This window comes from Hemicordylus capensis, chromosome 3, assembly GCF_027244095.1.
Source record: "Hemicordylus capensis ecotype Gifberg chromosome 3, rHemCap1.1.pri, whole genome shotgun sequence".
In the NCBI taxonomy this organism is placed as follows: Eukaryota; Metazoa; Chordata; class Lepidosauria; order Squamata; family Cordylidae; genus Hemicordylus; species Hemicordylus capensis.
This window is the reverse complement of record NC_069659.1, coordinates 84,479,672-84,492,617: the sequence shown is the minus strand read 5'-3', so window position 1 is coordinate 84,492,617 and position 12,946 is coordinate 84,479,672. Positions and strand designations below refer to the sequence as shown.

At 40.7% G+C, this 12,946-nt stretch overlaps 1 long non-coding RNA gene across 1 annotated transcript in view; it reads left to right on the top strand.

The window, feature by feature from the left end:
- The window catches only part of LOC128349037 (uncharacterized), a 67,352-nt gene extending 61,842 nt beyond the window's left edge, over positions 1 to 5,510 (top strand). Inside the window, exon 4 of the long non-coding RNA XR_008318510.1 lies at positions 2,698 to 5,510. This is a non-coding gene — a long non-coding RNA (uncharacterized LOC128349037). The remainder of the gene's footprint in view (positions 1 to 2,697) is intronic.
- The last annotated feature ends 7,436 nt before the right edge of the window (positions 5,511 to 12,946 follow it).

Genomic DNA, 12,946 nt, shown 5'->3' with positions numbered 1-12,946 from the left:
AAAAGCCATGCAGCTCATCGTCGCCTGGCGCAGTCCAATTTTTACTTTTCTTTGCTCTTTCACTTATTAATTCTGGTGTTATTATTAGATCTTGCATTTGTTGGTTACATTTTTTGACCTCTTTCATCCAGCCTGCTTTTTTATTATAATCTATTGGATTGTCCCATAATTTCCCCCAGAATTGCACTCTTTCTTCTTGATTTGGTGTTTCTAGGTTTCTTGCAGTTTCTCCTTCTATGCTTTGGTAGAAACGTCTCTGATTCGACTGGAATTGGAGATTCTGCCTGTGTTGTGTAGTTCTGGCTTCATATCTGCTAATCTTCTTTGATACTGCTGTTATTTGCTGCTTTATTATTTCCAGGACTTCTCTAATTTTCCTTGAATCTAGGAGGTATTTTTGGATCAGATACTGTTTGGTGTTTTCATTCTTCAGCTTCTTGTCTTTCATATCTTTCAATTTACTAGCATCTGATCTAAGCCTGGAGATTTTATTTTCTAATCTAATCTTCCATTTAGGTGATGTACTACTTTCTTTTTTTACAGGTCCATTGATCTATATCCAAGCTCTTGTGTTGTTGTTGCTGCTGCACTGTATATTAGTTGGTTTGTTTCTTGCAAATGATTGGTTGTTATTTCTGCAAGTGCAGCATTGACATTTTTTAATACCTGAGCAAGTTGTTTTTTGGCAACTGTTTTTAGAGCTGGAAGTCGAACCCTGGTGGTTGTTTGGTTCATGTGCTCAGTTATTTTTTGCTTTAGTTCTTGTTGCTTTTCTGTTAAACAGCATTTGGGTTTTTGAGGTGAAGGCAAAGGGGAGGTTGCCTGGTTTTAATTTTGAAACAGTTCAGCAACAGTGGTATCCTCTATTTCCCATACCTCCTTCACCTGAGCCTGAGCAACTGTTTCAGTTGGTGGTAATTCTTTTTCCTTATCTTGAGCTTGTGTTGCTCTTTGCAGTTCTTCCAACTCAACTTTTGTGAATACTTTATTTCTTATTATGAATCTTCTCTGGTCTGCTAACCTTTGTTCAGTTATTTCTGTATCTGGATGCTTCTCTTTCCAAATTTGGTACATTCTTTTTAAATAACCTCTTCTAGTTGGACTAGACTTGTAATAGCAGATCATTATTTCCTTGTTGGCATTTTTCGTATATTTTTTTCGGTTAAGCGACGTTTCTTCCAGTAACTTTGCTGTCTTCAGCCCTGGTTGCTCAACTGAAGATCCTGAGTCCTGTTGCCCACTTGCCACCAGATGTCCAGAGACTCCAGCACCTGGCGCGGTCCTTGTTGACCCGGGCGACGACCGATCCGGTATAGATATATTAAAGTTACGTCTCACCATATTGTTGATGGGAGAGGCACTCTTTGTCTGGCTCCTCTGGTGAGACCTGTCCAGCATGGTTGGACCTCTGGCATAGCTCTCACCTTCCTCAGAGCACGCAAGCCGCACAACCACGCCAAGGTAGTGCATCACTGTGGGTATTATTATTATTATTATTTTATTCAATTTCTATAAGGCACTTCCAAAAATGGCTCAGGGCAGTTTACACATAGAAATAATACTAAAATGTATCAATTTTGTAGTATTTTCCCCAAAATTCTCACAGCACAATATGTGTGTTGGTTGTTGCTGATACTATGGCAAAATCTTGGGAACAAATTATATGGAGATTGAATTGTTTTTACAGACCTAGTCATGTATTGGGTTTTGGAGTGTAACTTTGCCTTACTTTTCTGTTTGTTTTTTGCATTGGACCTGGACAAAATCAAGGAAGAAAAGATTACTCTTTCACTTGTTCTGGCTTTTGTTTTTGGCTGCTGCTTTTTCCTTTCTTTTCTTTTCCTTTTCTTTTCCTTTTCCTTTTCTTCTGCTTTGCTTTTGCTTTTGCTTTTCTTTTGTTTTTGCTTGGTGTTTTTTTTTACAGTTTTACTGATGTCTGTTTTTAAATTGTTTCTGTGTGCAATGCTTTCTGAAGTTTTTGCCTGAAAACTGATAAAGTATGTAAAATAAATACATTTAAAAAAATAAATATTCACTCAGCTTAGCAGCTTATTCAAGCAAAGCATTAACTCCAAAGGGTAAAATATGGCTTGACAGCAGAAGATAACAGTTGTGACTCATCCATGCTATGTTACATTTGGTTTAATAGAATATTTGAAGTTGTCCCTGAATATTTACAAATACAAGTAAGGGCAAATGAACTGAAGTGCAGTCAGGCTTGAGTATGCCACAGGATTTATGTGGGTGATTATAAAGTGGCTACATGAACCATCTTGCAGAACTTGGACAGTGTAAAAAAGATGAAAAAGCATTTTCAAAGCAGTTTTTCCCCCCAGCCTCTCTAGAAGGATGACTAATGAAGGATCAAGTCTGACATAATGTTGCATTAAAACGTTTTTAAAAATATCAAATACTGGATAAGCGAACTCCTGTCTCACCTGCAGTCTGCTTTCTAATGACTTTTTTAAAAAATAGGAAAATATCATGGTTCTGAGATAAGTGGTATTTACTTCTTTGTAATGCATGTCTTTTTCTGCTTCAGCAATATTGCATTATGTTCCTATCACTTTATAGAAATCATGTTTTTTTCTTTTAATGCTGTTTTTGACTAAACTTATAATTTTGGTAAAAGGATAGAAAAATATATTTTCCCTTGAAATCATTATAACCCTTGACTTATGTCTGCTTTAAATGCAGATGCAGCTCACTCATTTCATTGTGGAAGAAGAGATGTGCAAGTTCTTCTTTTGGACTTTGGACTAGAAGTGTAAAAAGAAACAGCATGATTCTGATTCTATTGCTGATTGTTCTTCTCTCCCACATCTGCTTTGGAGCTCAAGCCATCCTAGTTGCAGTTCTTTAACTTGGTGTCAGTGGAGACTCCAAATGTATGACCAAATGCAGCTGTTCACCCTCACAAAGCACTTTGGTAGATTGGGCAAGGGGAAAGTGAAGTTTCCTTAAATGAGGCAGAAACCATATGTCTGGAAAATTCAAGAGAATTCCTGCCCTCTGGGGCACCAGGACAAAGGAAGATGGAGTTGAGTAGAGTATATGTTAATGTGCCAACCTTGACACCAGGTTGGCATATTGATGATGGGCTTTTCCAGCTAGAACAATCACCCAGATAGTTTGGGAGATGGCCCTTTTGTTTTCCCAGTGACTGAGCAATCCTGAGAGATCAGGGTAGTTAATGAGGCATGCAGGAAGGAATGCAATCAAGTGTATTATTCTAGCAAACAGACAGGCTGTGAGGATTCTAATTTATCAGTCTCAGGAAGGCTAAGGAGATTTTGGTACAGAAAGTCAATCTCAGGACATCAGCATGACTCAGCAAAAATACAAGACTTGTTTCCAGGTTTCTCATATACGTGACTCTTCTGACCTGTCCTTTGCTAATGTATTCATGCATCTTTTCCTGGACTTCAAAATACAGGTCCTCCATGCCAGCATCGCAGGATGTAAAATGGTGGCTTCCCATAAAAAAACTACTGGCAAATGACAAAACAAAAGACAACCTGACTACTTTCCTTGTGCACCATTTAGTGGACTATGGAAAGGCATCAATGTTTCATCCCTTTCAACCACCCAGGAGGACTCAGGCACTAAGATTATTCTTCATGCAGTGTACCTAGAATGTCAAGGAATAAAGTACCCTCCTCTGATGTACAGCACATACACTCTCCTGACACTTAAGTTTTGGTTTTGTCTGCTAGAAGATAGCCTACAATTCCACCAGACTTTGGAATTTTGGTGGGATATGGCATGAAATGGTACACTGATCTTGCCCCAATTTACAATGTACTAGGTCCTATAAAGGCCTCCACACTGCCAGGGCTGCACGCATTATTTATTATTTATTTAACATATTTTTATACCACCCAAAACTTACTGCTCTGGGCAGTTTACAACAAAACAAAATAAATGACAACAGAAAAGGTTAAAACATTACAACAATTTAAAAATTTTAAAACAATGTTAGAACTATTAAAACAGTATTTAATTAAAAGTCTGGGTGAACAGATGCATCTTTAAAGACTTTTTAAAAGTTCTCAAAGATGGGAATGTTCTAATTTCAGCAGGAAATCTTCAAATGTATTCCATGTTGCAATCTGTTGGATTCGAGTTGAGTCTTTCTCCACTTGTGCACTCCAGTCTACCTTGCCACTTCAGCCCCCATAATTCTTCCATATACCATGGGGCCAGTTTTGAAGCGTGTTGGAGAGGATGAATATCGTTTCCTTCTTCAACAAAGGAAAATTGATATGGTGGAAGGCATTTGACTAACAATTACATCTTAGAAAACTTGGCCAAATTGGGTACCACACCCTCTAGTATTGAAGACCTCGTGGATGCCATAGAAAACTTTGATTGTCAGCTTTATGTCCCACAAACCACTATGACAGATACTGAAGATATAAGGTGATAGTTATCACCTTACATTCACCAGCCATTCTAAGAGCAAACCTACAGGCACTTCAGTGGAATCGAGATATCATCCCACATCCTGATGTATCACCACCCACAAAACTAGGTTTGGAAAAAGTGGGAGATGGATGCGAACCAATAATATGTACAATGTCCTGTAGTCCTCCCATTAGATTGGAATTGCGTAGCTCTCAGGGCAGGCTCAAGCCATTGGTCAGATTGGCCTCAACAAGGGCCATTGAGTGTTCATGAGCATCAAAAAGAGCAAAGTAGACTTCCATCATCTCAATCTACTCTAACAGACCCTTCCTTCACCAATTCCCTAATCTTATCTGACACAGGAGATAGGGCCACTTTACATCTCACCACCCAGAGGGGAGGAAATTTGAATACTCTTTGAACTAGGACAGGTGGAAGCTCGCCCCCACACCCTTTTTCATTTGCAAATGGATGTTCCACTGGGAGAAGCTGTAGAGATTAACGCTCTCTCAGCTAAGCACCTGCCTACTGATAGACTAAGACAAAGCTCAATGCTAGTCAGTTAATAAATGCTTTTAGTATTTTCTTTTGAATTCTTGTGTGCCTTTCTTTATTTCCAATTTCAACCTACTTTCTCCCAATTCCTTATTCTGTGTGCAATTCTTATTTCTTAATAAAGTTCGGATACGTAAAAGTGGCTCTTTCTGTACAGTGCCTCTAAGACCCAAACCAGACAGTTCTAGGTTGTTGAAGCAGTGTCTAAGCCTGGTCGGTGGCTTAGAGCAACTGGCAGCCTACCTTGAAGGAGCTTAGATGCTCCTAGATTTGGGATCAGAGCAATCTTTCTACTGAGGGTAGGTCCCAGGGAAGCATAGAGTCACCCCCGTTTCTTCACAATTGGCTGGCAGCGGGTGGGATCAAAATTGAATTGTTTTGCAAGGATTTTGCTAGAAGCTGACTGAGAGCCAGAACCAGGTTGCACAGAAAAGGTGGAAAGGAGTAAATATACACACTGATTAATGTGATTTCTGTTCGGTTTTATTCAGGGTATTTGGAGGATTCAGTAAGGTGCAGATCCTTGCTGGGGCCCTTCCTAAGCAAGCCACCCCATCGGCTAGCTGGGCCCCAGAAGCTGCCCCGACCTCAAATAAATTGAACAACCCCCAACAAGACTTCCTTGTGGGTGTTCACATTGCAGATTCAAATGCCATTCCTGCTGAGCATCAGGAAAGCATAACTATAAATGGGAAGGTGGAATGGGGATGAAGAAACTCTGGCGCTGACATTACCTCCATACATGAAAGCCTTGTAAGACCAGAGATGATTGTGCCTGAGAGAAGTTGGGCAGTTAAACCATTTGAAAGTGCAGTGGTGCACCTCCCACTTGCTAATATTTGCCTAAAGTAAGGGGTCCCTGGACAGTTACTGTGCACAAGGATTTACAAACTGCTGTTTTGATTGGGAATGATCTGAGCAACCAGGTTGCCTGACATGCCTGTGTCAGTGTGGTCACAGGCAGCCAGGCTCAAGCAAGCTCTAATGAGATGGCAGCTAGGGATCCAGAAGCCCCGCTCGCAGACCCACCAAACCTCATTGAGGACCAGCCACTTGCATCACTCTCAAGTACCAGTGATTCCATGCAAAAGGAAGAGCCATTGCCCAGGGTTAACCCAGAGACCAATCCAGTAGTGGAACAAGAGGATCTTACTGTCCAGATCTGTCCAGATCTTGCCGAATTGGGGAGCAGAGGAACTCAGTGCGGCCAGCCCAGAAAATGCATGTGAGGTTTGCTTGTGGCAAGTGAGGAGAGAGAAAGAGAAGGGATAATGTATTGGATGAAGCACAGCAGTAGCCCAATCTACCAAAGTGCTTTGTGAGGGTGAACAGGGACTGGGGTGGCTGCTCGCTATGCCTGGCAGCAGCAGCAATGGCAGAGGGTAAATGCCTGGCTTTTCTGGAGCATAGGACTTGGTCAGCAGCTCCGAACCTCCACCCCAGGGGCGTAGCAAGGTTGTAGTGGGCCCAGAAACAAGTTTTTAAAATGGGCCTCCCCCTCACTGAAGCTCAGCTCATGAAGTAAAGAAATCTTAAATGAGGCTGAATAGTGGTAACAAAAAGCATAGTAAAATTGTGGCACATATAACCTATGTGCCACAATAGAACATCATCCTAAATTATTATTTTTTAAAAGGTTTTGTAAATTGTGGACAATGCAAGTCCTTTAATGGTACTAGAGAAAGACATGCTGTTCTGGTAGCTCCAGGTCTTAACACTCACATCGATTTCGGAGGATGAATACTACTGAAGGAAGCCTGGGCGGGTGCACGGCTGGAGGGAGTCAGTCATGTGACTTGCCTCTGGGAGGCCCCCCCAAGGCTGTGGGCTCCCAGACAACTGTCTCCCCTTGTCCTATTACAGTTACGCCCCTGCTCCCCCCCTGTATATTTACAATGAATATTTAGATAGCGCTTTTCAGCAAAAGTTCCCAAAGAGAGATCACTTTCAGAACTTTCGTTGAAAAGTGGTATATAAATATTCATCATATTTGTATGGAGTGGCAGCAGCATAGTCGTGGTGTGGCTTGGTGATATCAGATACGGGGCTGTGACTTGGAGGCACCAGGGACTATTTTGGCCAAGGGCACCAAAACCCCTTGAGCCAACCCTGGTAGCTGTTCGTGTAGCCAAAGAAGTTCTCCACCTTGCACATGTCTGACAAGTGGTCTGAGGTGTACCGAAATGTGTAATTGTGAAGGAGACCCCGAGGTTTGTGACAACTTCAGCTTTATTCATCAAGATGAAATAGAATTTAACATTAGTGATGATGATGTCATACATTTTCGTATAACTACTTTATTATTACTCATTACTTTTACGATTGATTCTACTTGCATTTATGCCTGTAACTGTACCACATATGTTTTTTGTGGTATGTAAAACTAATAAATGTCTCTGAATGACTAAATGTGTTTAAATAATTTTTAGGGCACATAAATGCACAAAATACTGCTTTATATGCATTTTGTGAAACATTAGTCCATTTTGTTTCCCCCCATAACTTTTATCTGCCAGGGCATGGAGCCCATCACCACCCAGAAATGGATTCCCCATGCTCTAACAAAAAGAATGGTACCCAGCTTATACGTGAATCGTCATGGATCCTACGGAATTTGTTCTTTGTACATTTGCTTACAGACTAGATTGTCCCAGTTGGACTGTGGAGGGCCCTGAGCAACCACAGGGATTTCATCACCCATTGCAGATTTGGAGGAGATGGCTGGGGCTTGTTTTGGCAGCAAGAGATAGAGGCATTGCAATTGCCATCACATCTGCTGCCAAAATGGCCAGACCTGGAGGGAAACTCCAGTGCCTGTTTTGGTGGCAGTGTCAAATGGACAAAAGGACACCGTATTCTGAATGAATACTGTTTCAAATGCAGTATATCTTTAGAAATGAACTGGCAGAAATGCATTAAATGTTTTCAGGAGATGTTGCAGAATTAGATAAATGCTTGGAAGACTTCTTGAATCAATCAAACTGTCATTTGTAAAATACTATACATCTGTTCCAAAAGTTGGAGTGGGGCATAAGCCATGATATTCAGTCAAGTCAAGTCAAGTTTTATTTACGGTCCTAGACCAAACAATCCATGCATACAAATAGCAGAACAATTTATAAAAACTCTATAGGTTCTCATTATACATCTTAAAAGCAATATAACAAAATTTAGCTACAGAGTTAAAATTAAAAACATTTTCATCAGAGAGTAAAAATTTAACAATTTGTTCAGCAGATCGGTCTGTCTGTATACAGACCAGAGGTAGAATTAAGTGCCCCCTTGATTGCCTATGTATTTTACAGGATAATAGAATATGCTCAATAGATTCTATTTCCCCACTGCCGCATCTGCAGAAGCGTTCTTCCAGGGGAACACCATTGTATCTCCCGGCTAATAGTGCAGAGGGAAAAGAATTTGTTCTTGCCCTTGTAAATGCCCACTGGAATTTGCTGAGTGTAATATGGGACAAATAATTTGCTGGTGAAAGATCCCATCTAGTTCTTACTCCTTTATAGAATTCTGTCAAAGAGGCACAGTTATTTTGCAATTCAATATCTTTCAAACGCTGTTTTACTATTCTTTTAGCATTTCCCAAGTCTAACTCCAGCAGTTGTTCAGGGTCTATTCCTAGAGCAGCAAGCTTTTTACTAACTACAGTGCACCACTGCGGTTGTGGGTTTAACGATAGAAACTGAGGAATTAGGCCCACCGGGCGTAGGTGGACTCTCAACCAAAAGTAAATGATTAATAGCCAGGCACGAGATTCGATCTTTATGAGGCCGGCCTCCATACGCAGTATTACATTTGCGGTGCATCTTGTAGTCCCAAAGATAGCTCTCAAGAAACCGGATTGAATTCTTTCAAGCATATCAAAGTTCGCATAAGGTCCCAATTGGATCCCGTACAACAGCTGAGGGATAACCTTTGCTAAATATAGTTTTAAAGCCGCAGGAATAAAACCTGCTCCCTGCGTTCTGAAAAATCTGTTAATTGCCACCACACTGCGTTTTGCTGAGTCAGCTACCATTCTCATATGTGCCGCTTTCCCAGCATTTTGTTGAAAAACCACCCCAAGATATTTTATTTGATTGACCTGTTCTAATTTATGTCCATCCAAGGTCCATGTAAATTTCCTTGGTTTATTTTTAAAGCACATAATTTTAGATTTGTTATAATTGATCTTCAAGTGTTCCTCTTGGCAATATGATGTTAGAACGTCTAAATCTCTTTTGAGCCCGACCCTGGTTTGAGATAAAATAACCGTGTCATCCGCGTACATCAGGATCGGGATCTTTTTGTTGGCTAATTTAGGTGCGTGGATATCAGCATTTTGCAGCTGTTTAATCAGATTGTTAATGTAAAGACTGAATAAATAAGGGGCCAACACACACCCTTGCTGCACACCTTTCTCTGTTGGAATTGGATTGGTGAAATTGCCGGCAGTGTCTAAACGTACTCTTAAAGAGGAGTTCTCATGGAGCTTGATGAGCAATAATAAAAGCCTTTGATCTATAGATGTACTAGCCAGTTTAGTCCATAGTAAACTCCTTGAAATTGAGTCAAGCCATGATATTGTCTTGAATATCACACACATGCAAATGTATTGTGTGTCTGTGTGGTGATGGAAGGGATTTGACGGAGGACTAGGCCTCACTTAGAGCAACTGCTGAGAGGGTGGGCCTTTCCAATATAAGGGGGAAAGCCCAGGAAAATCAAAACAGAAGGACTGGCGGGGGTGGGGACTATATTCACAGACATCAAAAGTAGAGAAAGCTTTGTTCTGTTTGTTTGTTCTGTCCTAAGAGTACCCCGAGGAAGCAACTGGCTGAGAAGCTGCTGGAGATATGGAAAGGCCACAGCCTGGAGGCTGGAGACAGCAGGAAGATCCCTGCTGGTAAGTAATAAGATAGGGACCAGTTCAGTTAGATGTGTAAGGGAAGCTATTTTCCTTTACTATATTGCTTGAATCTGAGTTGCCTGGTTAATGAAAACTTCTCTAACGTAAAATCTGCTTTATAAAGCAACCATTGTTCTTATAGTCTTGTTTTTCTTTTAATTAATAATACACCCTTGTTGGTGAAGTTTCTGAAGAAATACTACTCTTCATTTTTGGTCTGCCTTAGTCACATGGAGAGTTCTACACTTTACCCCACAGGAATCTTATATGGAGAAAGTGGTTTGTCCCACATTAAAATAAAGTGGATGGTGGCAGCCTACTGTGAATCCCTTTACAGTCAAGGATTCACTCCAGTGAACTCCTCCTACCTCCTCTGGCTCTGGTAGGAGCCATGACAGTGTGTGCATGTGTGTCTGTGTATGCCATGATATTGCACCACATCCTTAGAAATGAAGTGGTTTCTATAGGAATTGCAATGGTCTACTATTCAGCATCAATCAAGCCCACACCCATTTACCTTGCACAGGATTGCTACAGGATTCAATGTCCACTTTTGGGCTTTGTGGTCTTTCACTAGAGTCACACTTCAAGAGTGTTTCCATAAGGTACAGAAAGTAGGAACATAAATGGAAAACCACAAAAGCGAACTGGACAATGAATTTTGTTTTGTTTTATAGCCTATGCCACTGAAACTATGAAAATGAAGATTTTTCCCCCCTATAGTGTACAAAAGTTAAAAATACAAGATTTCAATTGCAGAGACTTTGGTATAAAACAACAAAATAAATCTTAAACACAAGACATTTTTTCAAAGAAGGAGGAGGAGGAGATGGTGGTGGTTTTATTTATTGGCTGCCTCATAATTGTTTGCGGGGAGCCTCACAAACAAGGAAACAATGGAATAAAGCATAAATTAGAAGAACATTGCAAATAAAAAACAGTGATATGAGAACTCCCGACCCTATTCAAATCATGTTTTGGCCAATATTTTTGGGCTTCTCCTGCAAATGATTTTTTAAAAAAATAAAATGGTTTGTGATGTTTTGGTACATGTGCATTCTCACAATACCACAAGGGAACTGTAGTGCAGGAAAGTCAGACAGCATTGTCTTGCCTAAGCATCTGTTCATCATGGATCCAGTTCTTGACCACTGATCCCTGACTGGCTTTTGGAATATGGAGGAGGAGGAGGCTTTATTGGATCCAGTGGCATTGGTGGAAGTCTTCCCCTTCAATTGGTGGACAGCCACTTCCTGTTCCAGCAGCGTATGTTCTCTGCTCAGTCCTCCTCTTCATGAGGAAGTGGAATGTAATGCAAGTGGCAATGCGAGTTCCCATTAGAAGAGGGAATCATGGGGAGGGTGGTGTGACTTAGATTGGAAATGAGAAGCTCTCCTCACAGCAGTGGAGATACTAAAACTATGGTAACATTGCCAGGATAAGTGGGCTAGAAATAAGTAAAATAAACAATTATATAAATACAACTGGACTAAATTCCAGATCAGGATGTATATTACTCAGTTTCAGTTAGAAACTGCCCTAAGGATATATAGCAATCAAGTTCTGAACATCTGCCAGCAGCCACTTCTATCCTCACTGTCCTGGTCTGATGAATGCCAGCCATATAAGTGCAAAAGTAAGAATCAGCTCTCCTCTCCCAAAGTATATTTTGCTCTAAAAATTGATCCATCAAGCTACCACTGCATTTGTATGCAAAATGTCCTCTGGCCCTTAAATGAAATGGATCATGTTTAGGTTTGTTCATTGTACAGGTGGAACTTATATCCACAGTCCCGGCACCTGCTGCTTTGCGTATCCGTGGTTGTGCCCTTTGCACCCAGCCTCATTATTTGTGGATGTACAAGGGTTAAAATTCACCTTTCTGTGGTTCCTAGGTGGACAGAAATTACGTCCAAGGTCATATCTGGCCACCATTTTGCTGATTGGAGCCATTTTGTGACTCCTTGCTTTAAAAACCATCCCCATGATTTTTTGCAGAAAATCTGCATGCGGGGTGTAGTTGGACAGATGGGGACCTGAAGAACATGGCATGGTCCATTATTTCTTCAATTTCTGCCTTTTAAAAAAAAAAGCCTTCCAGGAACCTAACCCCACAATTGCCATTGACTTAGGTTTCCTTATCTGCAGTTTTGTTACAAAACCTCTGCAGATAATGAGGTCCACCTGTATGTGCATTGCCTTTAAAGCACTATAGTTACATATTATGCATGTAAATCCCATCTGTACTTATCTTTCATGGAAATATCAGCACCCTCTCTACTGAGTATTCTGTCCCTGAACATGATTACCTTACCTTCATGTATGTATGTATGTATGTATGTATGTATTATTTCAAATTATATCCTGCCTTTCAGGCGAAGGCCTCACATTTTCCACATTGCTTTTTTCATTGGAATTTCATTTGAATCCTTTTAACAACTGTTAAAGGCGAGGGGAATAGCCACATTGTGGTTACATACTCTCAAAAGATGAATTGTGTGACATGCCAGCTCTTTCAAACTGGAACAAGCAATAATTATATATCACCGCAATTATGCATTTTGTCTCAAGTTCTCTTTGTCTACTACAGCTATGGTTTGCTGCTTTTTAAATCCTGAAATAACCTTTGGAATATAACTTGTTAGGGTTGGTACATTGGAAATAGGGAGGGAGATGTTTTTTCCTGAGCCTATATTTATTTCCGACTTTTCCATTTATTTTTCTGGCTGCGGCTAACTCCTCTCCCACAAACTGCTTCAAGTGTGTAAACAGGATTTATGCATAATCCAGCATTTCATCCCATTTATAATGGACATCCATGTTGTGAGTTTTGAAGGAATAAGATGCATTTTCAGATTTCCTAGTAATCAGAATTAGTGGTGTGCACAAAACCGGTCTGCCCAGTTCAGTTCGAGTCTGAGCTGGGCTCGAACTGAACCAGGCATGTTTGATTTTGTGCCCCCCGAACAGACTCCCAGCTCAGCTCAAATTCAAGTTGGTTCGGAGCTCTAAGGTTTTAAAATAATAATTTTTAAAGGACTTGCCAGGTCCAGGGGTGCTGCCGCGGCTGTGGAAAGATCTCTG